This window comes from Apium graveolens, chromosome 9 (assembly GCF_009905375.1).
Source record: "Apium graveolens cultivar Ventura chromosome 9, ASM990537v1, whole genome shotgun sequence".
NCBI lineage: Eukaryota > Viridiplantae > Streptophyta > Magnoliopsida > Apiales > Apiaceae > Apium > Apium graveolens.
This window is the reverse complement of record NC_133655.1, coordinates 19,613,708-19,629,460: the sequence shown is the minus strand read 5'-3', so window position 1 is coordinate 19,629,460 and position 15,753 is coordinate 19,613,708.

Genomic DNA, 15,753 nt, shown 5'->3' with positions numbered 1-15,753 from the left:
TTGGAGGCAGATTGGTTTCTTGGTTTAGCAAAAACAGAAATCAATTTCCACATCAACTGCAGAAGCAGAATATATTGCTGCAGGAAGCTGTGCACAGATTCTTTGGATAAAGAATCAGTTACTGGACTATGGGTTAAAATTTTCTAAAATACCCATTTACTGTGATAATCAAAGTGCTATTGCTATGACAGGTAATCCAGTTCAACACTCAATGACAAAGCACATCAACATTAGGTACCATTTCATAAGGGAACATGTGATGGAAGGTACAGTGGAATTGTATTTTGTCCCAACAGATCAACAACTAGCAGATATCTTCACAAAACCACTATGTGAAGCTACTTTTACAAGACTGGTAAATGAACTTGGAATGGTTTCAGGTTCTTTCTCAAAATCTGTTTAGTTTTTGTTCTCATGCATCAGACTTTATGATCAGTGTTTACAGATTGTCTTATCTTCATGTAATCTGTGCTTAAATTGTAATATATTAAATACTGATTGTTATCTGATGTGATTCTTTATACTTTGATAGTGTTTTGAATGTTCTGTGACTATTCACTCCAATGAGGATTATTTGTTAGATGCTGACTTAGTAGTCTTTAACAAACTGTGTATCCCATGTTTGAATTAGTTATTTATGTGGAAATCAATAACACAAGCAAATTCTGATTTTGATCTTAGTCAAATTTACTTTGTATATCTTATTACAAAGTCACAAACTAGATTATTGTTTCTTATCTATCAAATTCTGATGTCAGTAAATCTTAAGGATGAACTACATGATTGATAAGTCTCACTTATCTGAAGAAAACAAAAGAAAAGAAAATTTGAAATCAGGTACTCCTTTGAGATCTAGAGTAAATATGTGAAAGGAAAGACCCAAGTGCATTGCTGGTATTAAGTAATATGCATTAAAAAAGCAAAATAATTTTTCTTGGTGACTTTTCACATTCTCTGATTAGTGTAGAATTATTCTGTTAATAGCATAAATTCTTATAGCAGTTGTAACTCATTTACACTGAGAAGTCACTGTGAAAAGAATTTCAAAAGATGCATAAAATGAGCACAAACAGTTGAGGTGGACTCTTGCATAAATTTATTCTATAGTAGACTTCAAAATTAAAGACAGATTTTAAGCACTTTTCTTAGTTATGCCTTATTTCTAAGATATACTGAAGTTTATCAGACTTTAATCTTTATCTGATCATTTGCACATACACACACTATCACTCCATATGAATGATGAAAATTACTGTGGTGATTAAGTTGTTTCTGACAAACAGTTAAGTATTATTTACATAAATCTGAGGACAAGTTCTGATTATGTTCTAATGATTAAACTCTGAAGACACCAGTCAGTATTTGTGTGAAGAATCACTGAAAAAGTCATTCACTTTTTGAGTACAGAATCCATATTCTGATGACAGTTAAATTCTGATAATAGTCAAGTTCTGATGCAAATCCTGATGGAAACTCTGATGCTTACATGGCATTATTTAATTACTTGACTTATTTTTGGTGTTTACTGTAACAGTCATTTTTATCCGAAAATGATTAAGTGAGATAAAAACAGTAATAATCATTTAGTTTATGGGTTGCGTGTTTGTTTTGAAAACAACATGTGAACAATAATTACTACACATTTCCCGTGCCCACTAACCACTATTTTGACTATTTACTGCGTGACAGCTGTCAAATGTCTGTTTTACTTCCAAAAAGAGTCGTTGAGTGGAAAGAGTATATTTATTAGAGTTAAAAGATTTCACAATCTTTTACCTACTCTTCTTTATCTATTATTTCTTTTACTCTCTCTCTCTCTCTCTCTCTCTCTCTCTCTCTCTCTCTCTCTCTCTTTTTCTCTATTTTCTGACGGACTCTCTTACAGGCAATTTAACAAACACCTTTAGTACGCACAACTTTTCACTTAATTTCTTACAGATATGGCACCCAAGGACATCATCTTTAATGGAGCGAAGTTCGTCCCCAATAACTACATGGCTATTCTCAACAAGGACGAGGCTCCTTCTGAACTTCACTTCATTCAAGACTTTCTTGCTCGAAGTGAAATTAGGTATGCTCTGACCCAACCACAGCTTCTTTCCGGCAAACAGATACTGGAGTTTTGGAGGAGTGGAGTTTATGATGATAGTGGTGAAGCTGGGTCCCCAAGTATTATTTTCACAACAGGGGAAGATGAACACTTGGTTACCTTGTCAACTGTTCGACAAGCTTTACATCTTCCAGAAAACTGTACTTACAGTTCACAAGTTGGAGAGCCAGCTCTTCAACAGATGATGACAAATATTGGCTATGAGAAATCTCTGTCCAAGCTGGGACAACTGAAGAGGCCCCACATCAGGAGGGAGTGGAGTTTATTTTTTTGATTGCATCACCAAAGCCTTTGCCAACAAGTGCTCCAACTTTGATGTTCTACCAATCATGAGTCAGCAAATTGGGTATGCTCTTCTTCATCAAATCCATTTTGATTATGCCAGTGTTGTGCTAGGTTTCATAGGTGTTAGGATGAAAGAAGATAGCAACATAGTATATTTTGCTAGATTCTGTCATCTTATAGATAATTTATGTTGTTCTGATGCACCTCAAAACTTTAGTGAGACAATTGAACCCTTTAAAGTTCACAAAAGGGCCTTCACAGACTTATTATCTACTGATAATAAGAAGACTATACTAAGACCCCTCCAAATTCCTCAATCAGTAAAACAGTTCTTAGTAAATTCTGATCCTCTCACATACAGTCACATATATCCTGATGTAGCACCAGCACAACCTCCACCTACACAACCTACCAATACTCAACCACAGCCTACCATCAAAAACTATTTCCAACCAGCACAATCTTCTAAACCACAACCATCAGCACCTACTACCAAACCAACCTCTGGTACTTCCCAAAAGGTGCCAGTTGTAAAATTTGTTACAACATCCAGACCAAAATCTTTAAGATCAAAGTCTGTTCCTCAATCTCCACCAAGGAGAAAGAGAAAACTGATTCTCAGGGATGAATCAGATGAAGATGAGCAAGTCCAGGTTCATGCATCAGAACCTGTGACAATAGAAGCTGAAAAAGAAATTTTTCAGAAGGAGGTAGCAACTGAAGAGGTAACTCCTCAGAAGGAGAATGAAGTTGAGGGTTCTGGTATTTTAAAAAGGAAAAGAACTTTAAGTTCTGATGCTGCTCAAGCAACTCCTCCATCATCCAGAAGATCAAAGAAGAAGAGAGCAGGTGTGAAAATTACACAAGCTCAATATAAAGAAGCTGAGGAAGGGGATCATGAATCTCTGATCTCATCAGAACCAATAGTGATTGAAGCTTTGCCACCTCCACCTCAAGCTGAAGACACTGTTCAAGATACAGTGATCACACCTCCTGTCTCTCCAATCAAAGACACTGTTACAGTTGAAGATTCAGGATTAAATTTTGAAATTGATACTCACAGGCTGAACATACCAACTATCTTGTATCTGGAAGCACCAACAAAGGAGACAACTCCACATGTTTCTCCACTAAATGCTGAAGTGCCTATCACACCCATTCTGGATGTGGAAACAAATGAAGTTGTACCAGAATCACCTTCAGTGACACACACTTTAGTACTTTCAGAAGATGATGAGATTCTCTCAAGTTCTGGAGACAGTGCTCCAGTAAACACTACAGCTCAAATTCTTGGAAATGAGGCACTGCTTAAAAAGTTTATTGAAGAAGATGCTCATGTTCCATGGGAAGAAACTCACAGAGGAGTTGAATGGACCAAGAAGTGGAATGAATCTGACTTCATTCCCAGCTCAAAAGTTCTGTCAGATCATATTACAAAAGCTGATGAGTTGTTGACAAATTCTGATTTCAAAGCTCAACTTAAAGTCACAGCTCTCAGTACTAAAAGTCTTCAAGATCAACACTCCATTACTCATGCCAAGGTTGATAACTACAGGAAAATGCTGATAAGCTGGACCTGATGCTCAAGCTAGACATGAACAGGTTTATCAAACCTATTCATGAAAAAGTAGAGGCTATTGAGAAAGTTCAAGAAAAGCAACAGGCCCAGCTGAATGAGGTCCTGCAGAATCAAGCCTCTCAACAAGCTCAACTGAATGAAATTCAATCTTCAGTGGAACTTCTTCTTTCACTACTCCTTCCAGATGATGCCAAAAAGGGGAAGAAGGTAGTTAAGTCCAAATGCTCTACTATTCAAACACTGAAGAAGAAGGATGATAAAGAAGATGACCAGGGAGACCCTAGCAAAGGTCAAGATCAAGGTCAAAGCAACAAAGTTTCTTCACAGAAACTAATTTATGATTCTAGCAAATCTTCTACACAGAAGAATTCAAGTTCTGAAGCTGTGAATGCTCAAGTTCTGAAAGCAAGTTTTGATGATCAATGTCTAATATCAAGTTCTGATATTCAGACACTTGATGAAGAGATTTCTAGAAGATTATTTCTCAAGCATAATCCTGGAATGGATTTAGAGACTCTAAAGGAGGAAGAAGCTAGATTTGCAGCTGAGAAGACAAATCTTAAATCTAAAGCTTTAAATGCAAAGAAACCTCCAAGACCTAAGGCAAAAGGCATTGTGATCAAGGAAAGGTCAACTTCTGAGGCTTCAAAGTCCAAGACAAGATCACAAGTTGAAATTGATCCCAAGGCAAAAGGGAAAGGAAAGATTGATGAACCAACAAAGAAACAGAAGATGAAAATTACTCAAATCCTGATGAAACCTGTATGCAAAATGGTTCAAGTTTATGATGATATAGCTGCAGAAGATGAGACTGTTGAAACTCTGAAAAGAAGAAAGATGACAGAAGAATCCAAGACAACCTCTGACATAGCTCAAGTTGTTCAGAGTGAAGCTACAGAAGAATCTACAAATCTTGAACAAGTCATCACGACATCAACCTCTGACAGAGCTCAAGTTGATTTGAACAAGAAGGAAATTGCTGATAAGAGGAAACTTCTATGGAAAAATGTTAAACCATCAGATCCTAAGAAAAGTCCACTGCTATCTGATTTCATGACTGTTGGATTGAAAGCCAGAGTAGCAAGAGACAGAGCTGGATTAGGTTCTAAAGAAGCCAAGATCAAAACAGGAGTTGAAGTAATTACCAGAGATCCATTTTTATTAACTGACAAACCTCTTGAGGAAGTTACAAAGAAACACCTTGACCAGGTTATATCTATTCAAGTGGTACTGGATGCTCATGATAAGACTAATGTCAAAGAAAAGCTTATTCTGTTTCTTGAAGATGGAAGAACATACAGAATGTCAGAATCAGATGTGCTAAACAAATCTCTGAAAGAACTTCAATTCTTTCATTATCTTTTGGAGATAAAGTCTGAGATTACCATAAGATGGTCAAATTTCATCATGAAGACCATAATTGATAAAGCCAGAATCTCTGGATCAAGGGTTACAAAATTTGTTCCAAAGATAACTGAAGATGATGGAAGTGAAATTCCAATGAAGAAAGATTCTGCTAAACTTGAAGTTATTCTGAAGGAGAAATGTATGTGCTATAATGAAGACTCATCTCATCCAAGGGTAATCAGACTTTGTGATGGTTTGGAAAGAAATTACATCTCAGCACTTAGGACTACAATCTACCAGATTGGAAGTCAAGATGAAGAAATGAAGCAAGTCAAGGCTACATTAGCTCAAGTCCTAAGGAATGCAGAAGAGAAGCTGATATCAAACTTTGTCAAGAATCATTTTGGATTCAGATTGACTCAGTAAAATTGGTAAAAGCTGCAAGGACTGTAAGTTGTAGTTAGTTGTTTAAATAAACTCTCATTGCATTTGTACTTAAATGTTTTTGACATCATCAAATCTATTAACTTGTATATTTTTTATAATTTACAAGTTGGGGGAGATTGTTAGATATATTTGTGATGTCATGTCTAATCTGATTTGTTTAGTTTCAGAACTTAATATCAAGACTTATCAGGACTTACTGGAAATCAAAACTTACTGAAGTCAAAACTTATATCAGAACTTAAGGCCGTCAGGATTTATATCAAGACTTAAGTGCGGGTACTTCAGATAAGGAATGCGGCTGATTTATAGGAGATGATCTGGATTAAACAATAGAAGATATGCATGAAGAGTTGGACAGCTAGAAGACTTGTAGAAGATAATATCTGATTGATATATTTTAGGAGATATAATTATATTCATCAATTAGAAGATATCTTGTAACTGTGTACTATATAAACATAACTTAGGGTTTACACTATATGTGTTATCATTCACGAGAAAGATTATTCATTGTAACCTAGCAGCTCTTAGTGATATTGTTCATCATTGAGAGAGTAGTTTAACCTACTTTGTAACAGAGCTTATTAAATTGAATAAACTTGATTACTGTTACATACTTGTGTTCTAAATCGATTTGATTGTATAAACACTATATTCAACCCCCTTCTATAGTGTTGTGTGACCTACCATACTTTACCATGGTTTCGTCTCTTGCTTCGAATTCCCCCTTGACTTGGGATATTATAAGCTACAAATCTCCATAAACTTTCAAGTTCTTAACCCTCAACGTTCCCTCCAGGCCAAGCCCAGGTATTAAGGCTTCATATTCAGCTTCGTTATTCGTAGTTGGGAAATCCAACTTCATAGCATATTCGATCAGAAAACCATCAGGACTTTGTAAGACCAGCCCAACTCCACTTGAATTTGTTTTTGATCCCCATCAAAATAGAGAACCCAGAATTCCTCGTCCTTGTTCTGTCCTCCTTCATTATCCTTTTTTCCCTCCATACCCTGAGGTTCAGTATCTTCCTGCCCTCCGACTTCTTGGTTGGGGATGGTACAATCAACTACGAAGTCAGCCAAGGCTTGGGCTTTTATCACCGTTCGTGGCTTATATTTTATGTCAAATTCTCCCAGCTCAATAGCCCATTAAATCATCCTTCCACTGGCTTTAGGACTGTGGATGATGTTTCTCAAAGGTTGATTTGGTAGCACTTCAATTTTATGAGCTTGGAAGTAAGGACTCAACTTCCTTGAAGCCATCACTAGGGCTAAAGCAAGCTTTTCAATAGTCGAATAATTCAACTCAACTCTGTGCAAAATCTTACTGACATAATATATGGGTTTCTGGACTTTAAGTTCCTCCTTAACCAATACGGCGCTCAAGGCATTCTCTGAAACGGCCGAATATAAGTACAAAATTTCATTCAGGGTTGGTTTGGCCAACAACGGGGCTTGAAACATATATTTTTTTAGTCCTTCAAACGCCTCCCGACTTTCCTCAGTCCATATGAAATCCTTTACTTTCTTCAAGGATTTGAAGAATGGCAAGCACTTGTCTCCGGATTTGGAGATGAATCATCCTAAGGCAACGACCATTCCAGTAAGTTTTTGAACATCTTTGATAGACCGCAGAGGCTCCATGTCCAAAATGGCCTTTATCTTATCAGGATTTGCTTCAATTCCCCTCTTGGAGACCATCAATCCCAAAATTTTCCAGATCCCACTCCGAAAGCACACTTTGCAGGATTTAATATCATTTTGTTGTATCTTAGGACCTCAAAAGCTTCCCTCAAATGGGTTATGTGGTCTCAAATGGGTTATGTGGTCAATCTTTACAAGACTCTTGACTAACATGTCATCTACATAAACTTCCATAGTTTTGCCGATAAGATCTTTGCAAATCTTATTTACCAACCTTTGATAGGTAGCTCTTGCATTCTTAAGACCGAACGCCATAACAAGATAACAAAAAATACCAAAGTCAGTGATGAATGATACCTTTAGGATGTCATCCTTATGCATCTTGATTTGCTTGTATCCACTGAATTCATCCATAAAGCTTAGCATTTCATGACCAACAGTCGCATCTATCAATGTATCTATCCTTGGCAACGGGAAACAATCCTTCGGGCACGCATCGTTCAGATAAGTGAAATCTACACACATTCTCCATTTTCCATTAGCCTTCTTTACCATTACAGGGTTTGCTAACCATTCCGGAAATTATATTTCTTCAATAAAACCAACCTCTAAGAGCTTCTCCACTTCTTGCTTGATCGCTTCCTGCCTCTCAGGGGCAAAACTCCTTTTTTTTTATTTCACGGTCTTTCAATTGGGATTCACATTTAACTTGTGGGTGATCAGTCCCGGATCTATACCGTGCGTATCAGCTGTTGATCATGCAAACACATCACTATTCTTTTGCAAGAACTTCACTAACTTTCCTCTAAAGGCTCCTCCAATGATGCTCCAATAAAGGTCACCTTCTCGGGGTCCTCGGGAGCCAAAGGGACCGGAATCAGGTCTTCTGCCGGCTTCCCTCGTTTCTCATCATTCTCACGAATATCCAGATCTTCAATTGGCAAAACCTGCCCCCCAACTCCATCAGCCCTAAGAGAGGCTACATAACAACTCCTTGCCATTTTTTGATCTCTTCTCTCTTCCCCAATCCCGTTTCTAGTAAGAAACTTCATTAATGAATGGTAAGAGGAGGGGACAACTTTAGAAACATGTATTCCTGTTCTTCACATGATTTCATTATAAGTTGATCCAGCCTTTACCACTATAAAGTCCAACATCTGTGTTGTTTGTCTTGGTTCCTGACCTATAGTTAGAGGTAACTTAATAATCCCTTCCACGGGGCACTCGACTCCTGCGAAACCATATATTGGCATATCAGTTGGGGTTAATTGAGAATCGTTGTAACCCATCCTTATGAAGGTATCATGGAGTAAGATGTCCACCGATGCCCCATTGTCTACAAGGACTCTCTTCACTGGGATGTTCCCTACTAATGGTGTTATGACCAGGGGATCGTCATGAGGAAATTTGACACCCTATAAGTCAAAATCATCAAATGTCATCATCATTCGCTCTTTTCGGAGCTTCCCCCACTATGTGCATGACTTCTCTAGTATAGGCTTTCCTTGAGTTCTTAGACAATCCGGCAGCAGTTGTTCATCCAAAGATCGTGTTTATTATTGGCCCTCGAGGCTGAGGTCCTCCAAATATTATGTTTATCACTGGCCCCCGGGGCTGGGGGTTTCGCCCCTGATCATCGTGATCCTTTCTACGATCATCCAAATTCCTTCTTCCATTATTACTCCTATCTCCTCCATCTCTAGTATACTTGCTCAGCCTTCCTTTTCGAATAAGGAATTTAATTTTAGGGCTGAGCAAAACCGAACCGAAACCGAAAAACCGAACCGAACCGTGCTAATTCGGTTCGGTTCGGTCCTAAATTTTTCAGAAATTCGGTCTATTCGGTCCGGACCAAATAGACCGAATTAAAATTCGGTTCGGTTCGGTTCTTTTCACAAATATTTTGGTCCGGACCGAATAGACCGAATAGACCGAATAGACCAAATCATAAATACTATAATTTTGTATTATATATATTTTACATATATCTTAAAAATTATAATCAAAATTTTTAATTTGTAATTATATTTATGGAGTATTAGAACTCTACATATCACATTACTTTAATTATATTTTAAAATTTATAATTTATGATTTAATTTATAATGCAATTTTATTTTTGAAAAAAATTTCGGTCTATTCGGTCCAGAACCGGACCGAACCGAATTATTTCGGTTCGGTTCGGTCCGGTCCATAATATAAATTCGGTCCGGTTCGGTCCAAGAAAAAATTACTATTCAGTTTTTCGGTCTATTCGGTTCGGTCCGGTTTTGGACCGAACCGACCGAATGCTCAGCCCTATTTAATTTCATCCTTCAGTTGTCTACACTCATCGGTGTCATGACCAGCATCCTTGTAAAATCTACAATATTTTCTCTTATCTAGCTTAGCGGGATCAACCTTCAAGGGTTTGGGCCAACGAACATATCCCTATCTCTCTCGATTTCTATTAAGATCTGGCTCCTAGGGGCATTCAACTTAGCATATTCGGTGAACTTTTGTCCAGGTCCCCCCTGCCTTGGGGTTGAATCAACGTCTTTCTCGGTTCTAGAATACTTGTCCTTAGCATTATATTCCAGATCAGTCTTCCGCTTCTTGCCACCAGCGGGCTCGTTGTTCACCACTGTCTTCCTCATACTTTCCTCCACCTTGATATACTTCCCGACCCTATCTTGGAGCTGTAACATGCTTTCAGAAGGGCGCTTGGCTAAGGACATCTTGAAAAACTCATCTCTAGTTCCTTGCTGCAGCGCTATCATAGCTACCTTGTCATCGAGGTCCGGAACCTTCAAAGCCTCCTTTGTGAAACGGTACAGATAGTCTCTCAAGGACTCCTTTGCTCCTTGCACAATGCTCATGAGAGATGCTGAACTTTTCTCATGCACTTTTCCACTGATAAATTGCTTGATAAAAGCTTGACTTAGACCTTTGAAGGACCCAATAGAATTCGGTGGCAAACGACTGTACCATCTTGGAGCCATTCTTGACAGGGTTTGGGGAAAGGCATGCCACTAATAGCATCATTCATGGGCTGCAACAACAGTACGTTAGAGAATGTCCTGATATGATTAGCGCGATCTTCAGTACCATCATATGCTTTGATGGTGGACATTTTAAACTTCCTTGAGATGTGGGCATTCATTATTTTTTCAGTAAATGGTGGAGTTGGATCATCAGGATCTCCTAGGGGCGGAAGATCACTTGTATCGGCCCTTGGGACAACAACCCTTCTTCGTATTGGACCATCCAGGTCTGTGATTGGAGGAGAATCTCTCCGCCTCGGAGGAAGTAGGGGTCTTGGGGTCAGGTGCGCCTCTAGATCGCGCTTCAGCCTTTGGATCTCAGTTTCATGATAAAGAAAGAATAGAAATTGATCGATATATTTCTTGAAACAAACGAAAAGGAAACGAAAGATGCCCTGATCCTCTCCTGTACTTCTTGGGGATTCGTCCCTCGGGTGCTCATGGGACGCTGATTAGCATTAGGTATCAGTTCTTTACCAGCACACATCCTTCTTGTAGCCACATCATCATCCGATGATTCAGAGTCTCTCTCAGTATAAGGCCCAGAGAATTCTTGATCCTCCAGAATAGGAGCCCAACCACGTATGTAATGGGGCGTCTGCCCTTGTGCTTCACTCCAATTGGAGTGCCCACTCCCTCCAACCTCTGGGTATAAGGGCATCCCGTAAGGGGGGGTTAGTGGTCATAATTGTTGAATTCTCATACCCAACGGGTTGAGGATTCACAGGTGCTTGTAGTTGCTAAAATTGGGGATTCGTCCCTTAAAGAGTAGGAGTATTCGTCCCTTGAGGTTGTACCTCGGTTGTTCCCACCAAAGTTCCTCCTTGGGTGGAGACATAGGTTGAATGCGGGGGTATCTCTATCACTGACGAAATTGGTTGGGTTGTCCCAGTCGGTGTTCCTTCAAGGGTGTTGTTTCTGCTCTGTGTGTTCACCATGGTTGTTGTTATGTTTGTTCCACATACGACGCCAAATGTTATGGATTAAAAATTAGGTCAAATTTACTGCTAGGGTTCGTGAGCTTCGAGGCTCGATTTGACTGTTCTTGTGTTTAGTGACTTAATCTGCCTTAACAAGATGCCTAAGTACCTTGCTGTATGCCAAGGATCAAGTCAAAAACGTAGTTCTGATCTATGGTGGTGAGACCCCTTATATAGGCATGGGATGCCTTGAATTAGATCAGGGTTAGGAGACTTGGTGAACGAGTCTCAGAATTAGAGCGGACTTTGGAGTCATAGGAAGTAGGAAACTGATTCCTTATCCTATAAGGCCTCTTGGAGGCTGATCCACAAGGACTCATATCATTTCTAGGACTTTTGACAATAGCTGATTTTTCCTATTTTTATTAATTATGAAAATAATTAATATTCAGGGCTTTTGGGCCTTCATAAATGGGCTTTATTGTTGGCCCAACCCTAGTATAATTAATGCGATATTAATTGCGCAATCAGGTTTTATTTTTTCTCTCTATGAGTTATTTTATATATAACCTCATTTGCAGGTGTTTTTAATCAAAAAGAGTAATCCGAAAATAAAACTTTTACTTCTTAGACATAACATTACAATACGATTTGGATAATAACACCTTACAATATTGAAAACATTGGATAACGAAAGGAAAATAGAAATACAACTTAAAAGAAACATTACTTGAAAGCAACTAGTGACAATCTCAATTTCAAATTTATCAAATTCGAGTGTCGTTGACATTGGTTTCCACCTCCCGCACCTTCTCCCACCACCTGAGGAGGAATCAAACCAACTTTTTCTGGTAATATGCCTACAATTCCCTCTTCATGTCATACTGTTTTCTCTCCATTTCTGTGTAAAGATGGTGAACAACTTCCAAAGCACGTTCTGTCAGCGGCTCGTCAAGCCAAACAAAATAAGCACAGTTTCGGGTCACACATCGCTGCCAACACCGTGGCATATTCGCCGGTCCACATATTAGATATCTCAGGTTCCACAGCACAAATGCACATCTCCTGTCTCACCATCACAACAATGGTTAATATAAATGTAAATGAGATTAAAAACTTATGTTATAAATGACAATTGGAATCTGGTTTTTATAAGTATACATTGATGGGAGTTATAGTATATTTTACAATCCTAATAAATGCACATGATAGGTCACATGTAACATTATCCCTTTGGATACACATCTTATTCCATTAAATGTTTTGGTTATCCACTTTATTTATATTATCACATCATTAATTGCTTGTAGGTGTGCAAGTAATTTATCACAGCAGGAGTCACATGCAAACATATCCCCTTACATCTAAATTTTATTGTTAGGTCACACACATTGTAGAAGGGGGTTGAATACAGTGTTTACTACAATCAAATCGAATTAAAAAACACAAGTAACAGAACACAGATTTTATTCAACACAATAAACTCTGTTACAATATGGAACTGTCCTCTCTCAGTGATGAACAAATTATCACGAGAGCTGCTAGGGTTATAATGAATAATAACTTCGATAATGATAACACATATAGTGTAAACCCTATGTCTGTGTTTATATATTACACAGTTACAAGATAATGTTCTAATTGATATCGAATATAATTCTGCTTATCTTTTCTTCCAAGTATTCTATTCTTCATAGAATTCTTCTCCATGCATATTTCTTCTTGCGTTTGTCTTGATCTTCTTTTCTTTCAATCAGCCGCCTGCCTTATCTGAAAGTCTCCTTAAGTCCTGATATTATCTCCTAATAAATATCTCCTGATATCTTAAGTTCTGATAACTTAAGTTCTGATATCTTAAGTTCTGACTTCAGTATAAGTACTGATTTCCAGTTAAGTACTGATTTGTCCTGTTAAGTAAGATCTGAAAACTAAACACAAATCATATTACACATGACATCACAAATATATCTAACAATCTCCCCCAACTTGTAAATTAGCATAATATACAAGTTTAACAGATATTTGATGATGTCAAAAACATTAAGTACAAATGCATGAGAATTTGACTAGATAACTACAACTTACAGTCCTTTCAGCTTTACCATCCTTAAACTTCTGATAACAGCTTCAGTCTGTATACACTTCAGAATTTAAGCAGTTATAGATCTTTGACTTGGCTTCAATTTCTAATCTTTTTGATGTCAGGAGTTGTTCTGAGATAATTCTTCAAAAGACATCTCTCAGCATATTCAAGTTCATTAACCATCCTCCTTTTAGCACTTTTTAATTCAGCTGTATCTTCACTAGTTTGAAAAATAGCTGCTCTGAGATCATTTATTTTAGCTTTCCTTATGTCCTGATCTAGTCTGATCAGATATGCCTTGTCAGACTCTAGATTGAATTCCACAGCCTTATAACCCAGAAAAGTAGTTATGATCTTAGCAGTGTTAGGATTCATTTAAACAATATCACCTTTGTGATCTCTGTACTTGGGACAATATGGGCTGTCAGACTTTACAGAGTAAAGCTTCTTCTGTCTTTGAATTTGTGACTTTAAATAACCTGCAGCACCATCTGTTAATCTATTTTTCACTTGAAGTAGGAATAGAACATGTTCCAGTTCTTCAAAATACTTCAATGGAATAGCATTCTTCCTGATATGGAATATCCTTCCATCTGTCATAAAATATAAGAAGATATGTTCTTTCAAAACAGAATGGTAAACCATTTGTACAGATTCAAGTTGATTCAATCTTTCAGGAGTTGCTCCTACTCCTGGTTCACTTAAGGAAGTTGGATCATTGGTAGTGTTGTGTACTCTTCTTTCATCAGAACTACCTAATCCAGATTTATCTCTTACTTCCTTTCCTGTAACAACTCTTGCTTCAAAACCACTTGTTACAGTCTTCAAAGGTTGAGTCTGTTTAGCTTTGGTGAATCCTGGTAGGAGTATCTTTGTAGGTTTAACATGAGCAATGTCAGAGGTTTCCTTTTCTTTATCTTCTGATATCAAGTCAACTTGAGCTATGTCAGAGGTTGCTTGCTTCACTGTCATATCAGAATTTACTAAGTCTTGACTCTGAACAACATGATCCATGTCAGAGGTTGTTTGAGAAATCTTCTTTTGTAACAGAGTAAGACTAACATCTTCTTCATCAATTATTTCTTCATCCATGACTGACATATAAACCTTTACAGGTTCATCAACTTTTTCTTTTCCCTTGGACCTTGAATCTATTTCCACTTGTGATTTGGCTTTAGTTGCCTCAGAATTTGTTCTTTCCTTTATCACAATACCCTTAGGCTTTGGAAATTTCTCTTCAACAACAGAAGCTTTAGATTTTGTCTTGACACTTTCTGCTTTGAGTCTAGCTTCTTCTTCCTTTAGACTCTCAAATTCCATTCCTGGATTTTCTTTAAGAAATAATTCCTTTGAAATTTCTTCATCAAGTTCCAGATGTTCACCAGAACTTATCATTTTACCAGTATCAGAACTTATTCTTCTCCCAGTATCAGAATTTGTTCCATGACTTGTAATTCTAGCTTTACTTAATGAAAATCCTTTGCCTTGACCTTGACCTCTACCCTTATCAGAGTTTCCCTGGTCATCATTTTCATCATCCTTTCCCTTCGGTGTCTGAATAGATTTGCATTTGGACTTAATCACTTTCTCCCGCTTTTTGGCATCAGCAGGTAAAAGAAGAGAGACAAGCAATTCCACTCAGGATTGGATCTCATTGAGTTGAGTTTGCTGAGAAGCTTGATTATTTAGAATTTCATCAATCTGAGTTTGTTGCTTCTCCTGAGTTTTCTCAATGTAGGCAATTCTGTCAAAGGCTGGCTTGAAAAATCTGTTATTTTCAAGTTTCACATTCATATCTTGCGGGATCAAGGTTTCTTGAATTTTATTCACCTTGGCATGAGTTGTTGAGTGTTGACCTTGAAGGTGCCTAGTACTTAATGCAATAACTCTCAGTTGTACCTTAAAATCATCATTTATCAGCATTTCATCAGCTTTTGCAAGGTGCTCAGCAAGAATCTTTTCAGTAGGAACAAAACTAACTGTGTTCCATTCCTTAGTCCACTCCTTTCCTCTAGGAGTTTCCCTCCAAGGTACTGGTGCTTCCCCTCTAACAAACTTTTTGACTAAATCAGCTTTATTAACTGTTTGTTGAGGTGCATGTCCTGATGGACCAGCTGCATCAGCATCTAGATTAGTAGCAGCTTCACCAGTAGTTTCAGCATTATCAGCATCAGAACTTATAGATCCAGCAGTATCAGCATCCTCTGATAGAATAGCAGTATGTGAGGCAATCGAGGTTTCAACATCATCCTCTAAATTCTGATCTGCAGCTAAGTTCTGATCAACAGTCAAATCTTGATGCCTACCTAAAGTCT